The sequence below is a fragment of the Danio aesculapii genome, chromosome 21 (assembly GCF_903798145.1).
Source record: "Danio aesculapii chromosome 21, fDanAes4.1, whole genome shotgun sequence".
NCBI classification, from domain to species: Eukaryota; Metazoa; Chordata; class Actinopteri; order Cypriniformes; family Danionidae; genus Danio; species Danio aesculapii.
The window spans coordinates 14,025,879-14,032,084 of record NC_079455.1 but is presented as its reverse complement, the minus strand read 5'-3'; positions in this window follow the sequence as shown (position 1 = coordinate 14,032,084).

Here is a 6,206-nt window from a genome sequence, read left to right as displayed (position 1 = left end):
CTTGCCCCATAGACGCTGCATTAGAAACACTTCGCACAATCGGTAATTAGTACTTTTGTAATTTCTATTATATAGTACATATTATGTAAATACATATAAATGTACATAGGTTTTTAAAAAATCTGATTATTAAAAACTTTCAAGGATTTAAGATAATGATGACCATTAAATGCGCCATAACATGCTTGTGAAATAGGTTCATTAACCATGTGGGAGTAATGCTCAATATGTCAAAATTTATTAATACATATATATATATATATATATATATATATATATATATATATATATATATATATATATATATATATATATATATATATATATATATATATATATATATATATATATGACCAGTTACATGCAAATGTCTATACCTTGCCATGAAAAATGTTCACCAAAATATCGTAACCGTTTCTGCATTTTTTTTGAGTAAGCAAGTATTTTACAGTACTTTCATACTTTAAAAATACTCAAAAATGTCTCTGTCAAACTTTTCAAACTATTGTATTTGATTTACCAAAATCACACAAGTGCCAATTTCACATCTTTCACATCCATAAAGGAGAAATGTCACATCCATAACACAGTTTTTTCCTCATAAATGCAAAAAAAAAGTCAAATAAAATCAAATCAATCATTTTTGTTTTATAGAGAGAACTCTTATCCTTTTGATTCACATTATTTCTTTTGGTTTGTGCAGTTTAATTTACAGAATTTCTACAAACTTGCACACTTTTTTGTCACATCCATAACGCATGCTAATTTCTCTTATTTAAAATATAAAATATGCTTACAGACTGATATTTTTCTGCTCCCATAACTCTGTGGTTAGTTGTTTTGAAAAATATAAATAGATGTTTCAATATAATGTTGACATATACTTTCACTGTGAATTTATGTTTTGAGATTTTACTGCAAATTTCACATCCATAACGCTGGAATCATTCATATATATATGTATATATATATATATATATATATATATATATATATATATATATATATATATATATATAAGCAATTCCAGCGTTATGGATGTATATACACACACACTCTCTGTGTTGCTTTAACCCAAATTTAGGTAATATATAGAGCAAAAATGACATGGTTAAGAATGTAATGAAAATCTGAAACAACTGTTTTAACCCAAATTTTGATTTAAACAAGCATTTATTTTAAGAGTATTTAATGCTTTTCATCAATTGACACTATAATATTTGTAGTATTTGCTAATTAATAGACAGTAAACAGGTTGTACACTGTATTGAATTTAGTGCAAGACGGTGAATCCAGTTATTACAATATCATAATAAAGGTCTAAAATAATGTAATTTCCACAACTCACAACTTTTAACAAAGGATTATGGAGGATTAGTATGCTTTCTAAAAGACATTTTATTAAACAACCTGGTTATGTTGTCTTCATTCAACTCAAAATTTAAATAAGATGCAACTGTCACTAAAATTTAAAACACTTTTAAAAGATATAGTTGTGCTTTTGCATTAGATAATTTAAGCAAGTAATTATCGGGATTAGGCATGGGACGATAACCATTCTCAAGGTATGTCGTGGTTTGGAAAAGTCAAGGTTTTAAAACAGCCAAAATATAAAATATTCTGCTATACCGGTCCTGCGATATATATATATATATATATATATATATATATATATATATATATATATATATATATATATATATATATATATATATATATATATATACAAGATTTTTTTACGTTTTTATTTTTTTTTTAGGACAACAGTATCTCCAGCAGAAAACATATCCAAAGATGCCGTTTTACATTGTAACAAATGAAGACAGCAGAATTCAGATTCATCTGAATTATGTAGCCTGCCATGTTTACTGCTACAAAATATTTTAAAAGTTTCTTAAAATAAAATTTATTGTGTTCAATAAATATATATATATATATATATATATATATATATATATATATATATATATATATATATATATATATATATATATATATATATATATATATATATATATATATATATAAAGATATTGTGTTGTTTTTTTACCCAGATATTTAGACAGAATTTATTTTAGAGCAGTAATTACAATACTGTCAAACTGTGATATTTTTATCCAAGGTGATCATATCGTCAGAATTCTATACGGCCCATGCTTAATGGGTTTAAATTATTAATAACAAATAAACAACTATTGGATATACAACTGACATACACTGGCACTGTGATGTAATAAGCATGTAACTTTAAATAGGTCTAATATACCTCAGAAACATTTGGGTTTCATTTTATTTTGATGGTCTCCTTTAGACATTCTGTGGAGTGTAAGTTACTTTGCAACCACACGTCGATAACCACTAATTACATTAGTAAACCATTAGGTTAGAGTTAGCAGAAGTTGATATAGTTGCAAGCACACTAATAAAAATGTATAGAATGTCTGTTGAGGGAGCTTCAAAATTAAATATAAGCAAAATATTAAGCAAATAGACTTTTTATTTATTTAATTTTTTACAATAATCAAGAGTAAGATTACACGTAAGCAATGCCTGGGAGTGATTACAACAAAATGTACAATAGCACATAGTTACATGTTAGTACAGTTTTTTCACAGTTAAAAATATTTTTAAAGATTGATATTAATCTTTGATATTGCTTTAAGGGCTTTCAGAATGCTGGCAGTATGGAGAAGAATATGCAAATATGAATTTATGAAGTTGTTTTTAAAAAGTAGAAAAATAATAAATTAATCTATTATTTTGTGATGATATTCCAGTCACAGTGTTTCCAATAGTACTGAAAACTCTGTTGACAGTTTTCGAACAGTGATCCTCTCTTTTAAATGACTTTACTGCATAAATGTACTAAAGTAATGGAAAAAGAAGCTAGCCGCACGTGCATGATTTCAAGTAATCTAAATTAAATGCTTACAACATACAAAGACACTACTTAATTTGAACTGTACTATTTTCCCATCATGGTGACAAATATAAATTATAATACAGAGGCCACTTAAGCCCCCCAGTGTGCTGTCAGGTAATGCAATACAACATCAACAGGACAGAATGCCAGCGGTCATACCAGCCGCTCTATTCTTAGGATCAATCGCAATTTAAAATATGGAAAACTTGCAAACAATATCAAGGTTGTTGATGCAGGCTGGTATCTACAGTAGGTGCAAATTTAAGTCTCACTGTTACTGTGCAGTTATACAATACCAAAAATTGCCAGACATGGCAAGTTTCTATAAATGTTTATTTTTAGCTCTTAAGTAGCACTTTCAATCCTAGAACACATTTTCTTGTGTCTGGTTTCACTGTAGATCACAAACGAACTGCGCAAAGTCACTGGCAAATGCCTCCACGCTTTGCCATCTTTAAAGACTGCCATGAGTGTCCACATATTCCCTCAAATCATCTGTAATTTTATAAACTAGCCACTAACTCAATCTCTTTCCAAATGCCAGCCAAATAGGAATATGCTTTGACAGTGATGAAGTACTTAATGGCTTGCGCCAAAAAAACAAAAACAGAAAGCAGATAACTCAAACAGATGGATGAAAACCCCCAAAAGTCAACTAATTTAAACAGAAATCACAGTAAATTATAGCTAGCGAGAGCTGCGAAAGAGGAAACAAGCCTGCTGTCAGGCAGGAATCTCCTCTTTGGGCTGAAATTAAATTAAAGTCTTGCGATTAAAAATTCAGAGCTCAGACTCTGAGAGACTTTATGGAGGCATAATAGTAAGCCCAAAGCTTAAAGTGCTCTCACTATGCTTTTTCAGAAAATAGCTGTTTTAGATATTCAAATAAAGATATTGTCTTCTAAAAGAAAGAATCGATCCTGGATTGTTAAAAGGAGTCCTCATTGCATGTAGTTTCACTTCTGTAACTGATTTACACAAAAAACATCTGTAAAAGTTTCCATATTGGTCCATAAAGACGTTTTCTGTTTATTAATGGATATGAATTGCATTATGGGGAGCTTGATCTCTGCTGTCGACTTCTGATGCATAGAATTCAACTCCGCTGTTAAACAAAGCGACTTTTATTGACATTTTAGTAGTAAGTTGAAACAATATCAGGGCTGGCCATGGCATAGGCAGTGTGGGCAAATGCTAAGGCTTTACATCTAGGGGGGCTCCAGAAATGGGGGAAGAAAAAAAAAGTGTAACTTTCACTACTCTTAAAACCAGTTGGTAATAGGACTTATAAAATAATATGCCCACATTAATTTAACTGCGAAGTGCAAAGCCTACTAAGTAGTAGTAGTATTAAATAACGATAATATAGCCTAATCACCCGAGACACCCCCCTTTCGAATAATTAGACTTCACCTGTACAAGGTGTTCGTTTTTTTGATTGGTCAACAAGCTCAACATGTCAAAATACCCCAAACTGCCTGGTGCGCAGGGGAGGGAAAAAAGAAAAGAAGATGAAGAAAAACGCGACCAAGACAGAGGTAATGTTACGATAAAGATGATTGATAACGCCATTAACAATTAGCATGAGACATACCGTTTTTTTGCCAGCTATCATGTTTAATTTTCCCATATTTCCTCCGTATGTTTAATCTTTATATGAAAAGTGAAAGTACCATCAATACAGAGCCGATCTCAAATGTGATAGAATTGCAAGAGCTGGTCAAGATAATTATGCTTTCACTTTATTTTGGCTTGAAAGCACGTTAAATTGAATATAAAAACGTCTGCATTCACTTTCTTTCCATTAAAGCTGTGCGTCTGAATTCAGTGTATCTGTGTGCATGCTGACTGACGGACGTATGATAAACTGTTCCCAGATCAGCTTCTCTGCACGCCATTTATAAAGGAGCGAAAGTTTGGGATACTTTGGTGATTCGGGTGTGTGTTTAAACAGACAAATACACTTAAAATATGTAAACATGTCCGTCCTGCGTGTTTTATTTTAAACACTCATTTTCATTTTAAACAGTCATTACTCCTTACCTGTAATTTGTAGTTTATATAGTGAAATTATCACCATGGCTACTATACTATAAGCTGTACAACTCCAAGGCGTGAGAAAGCCGCTGATGCTGAAACTCCGATATTAGAATTTGGAATATTTTAGACAAATGCTGTGAGTCAGCTAATCACAACAGACTGGGCCATCTGACCAATCAGAGCATAGTATCCTTATCGAAAGGAGGGACTTAACAATACAACACAATTTGAGAAATTAGATGTTATGAAGTATTTGATTCAAGAAAATTTAATTGATTTCTTGACTATGGATGTATGAGGGCCAATTATTCATTCTGTTCCAAATTTCCCAAGTGAGGATTAACAGAGCAAGGAAATATTCAATTTTTTTTCTTCAGTCTTTTTTTTATTTTTTATTTGGCTGTAATAAAAGCAGTTTTGAATAAAAAAAGACCCATTGGAAGATTCTCACAGAAATCAGTCAAGTTTGGTGAAGGGAAAATCGAGGTTTGGGGTTACATTCAGTATGGGGGTATGCGAGAGATCTGCAGAGTGGATGGAAACATCAACAGCCTGAGGTATCAAGACATTTGTGCTGCCCATTACATTACAAACCACAGGAGAGGGTAAATTCTTCAGCAGGATAGCGCTCCCTCTCATACTTCAGCCTCCACATCAAAGTTCCTGAAAGCAAAGAAGGTCAAGGATTGGCCAGCCCAGTCACCAGACATGAACATAGAGCATGTCTGGAGTAAGATAAAGGAGGAGGCATTGAAGATGAATCCAAAGAATCTTGATGAACTCTGTCAGTCCTGCTAGAACGCTTTCTTTGCCTTTCCAGATGACTTTATTAATAAGTTATTTGAGTCACTGCAGAGATGTATGGATGCAGTCCTCTAAGCTCATGGGAGTCATACACAATATTCATTCTTTTTCCACTGGACTATGACTTTATATTCTATACCGTACATTATTTCTGTTAATTGACAAGCTTTTATCTAAGCAAAGTTAGACCTTACTGTCCTAATTAAATCATTAAAAATCAAGTCTTGATCATATTTTATTTTGGTTAAAAAAGCGTAATCTAGAGGCATTTGCCTTTCATATAAGCCACTTTTCATACCAAATAATAAACTAGAAGTCAAGTTATTATTTGCTGTTCTTAAAACTTGAATAGGCGACAAGACTTTTTATAAGTGACCCGCAGGTGAACTCCAAAACAAAATCAGGATTATTTCAACGTTACATAGAATTAGTGTTTTAG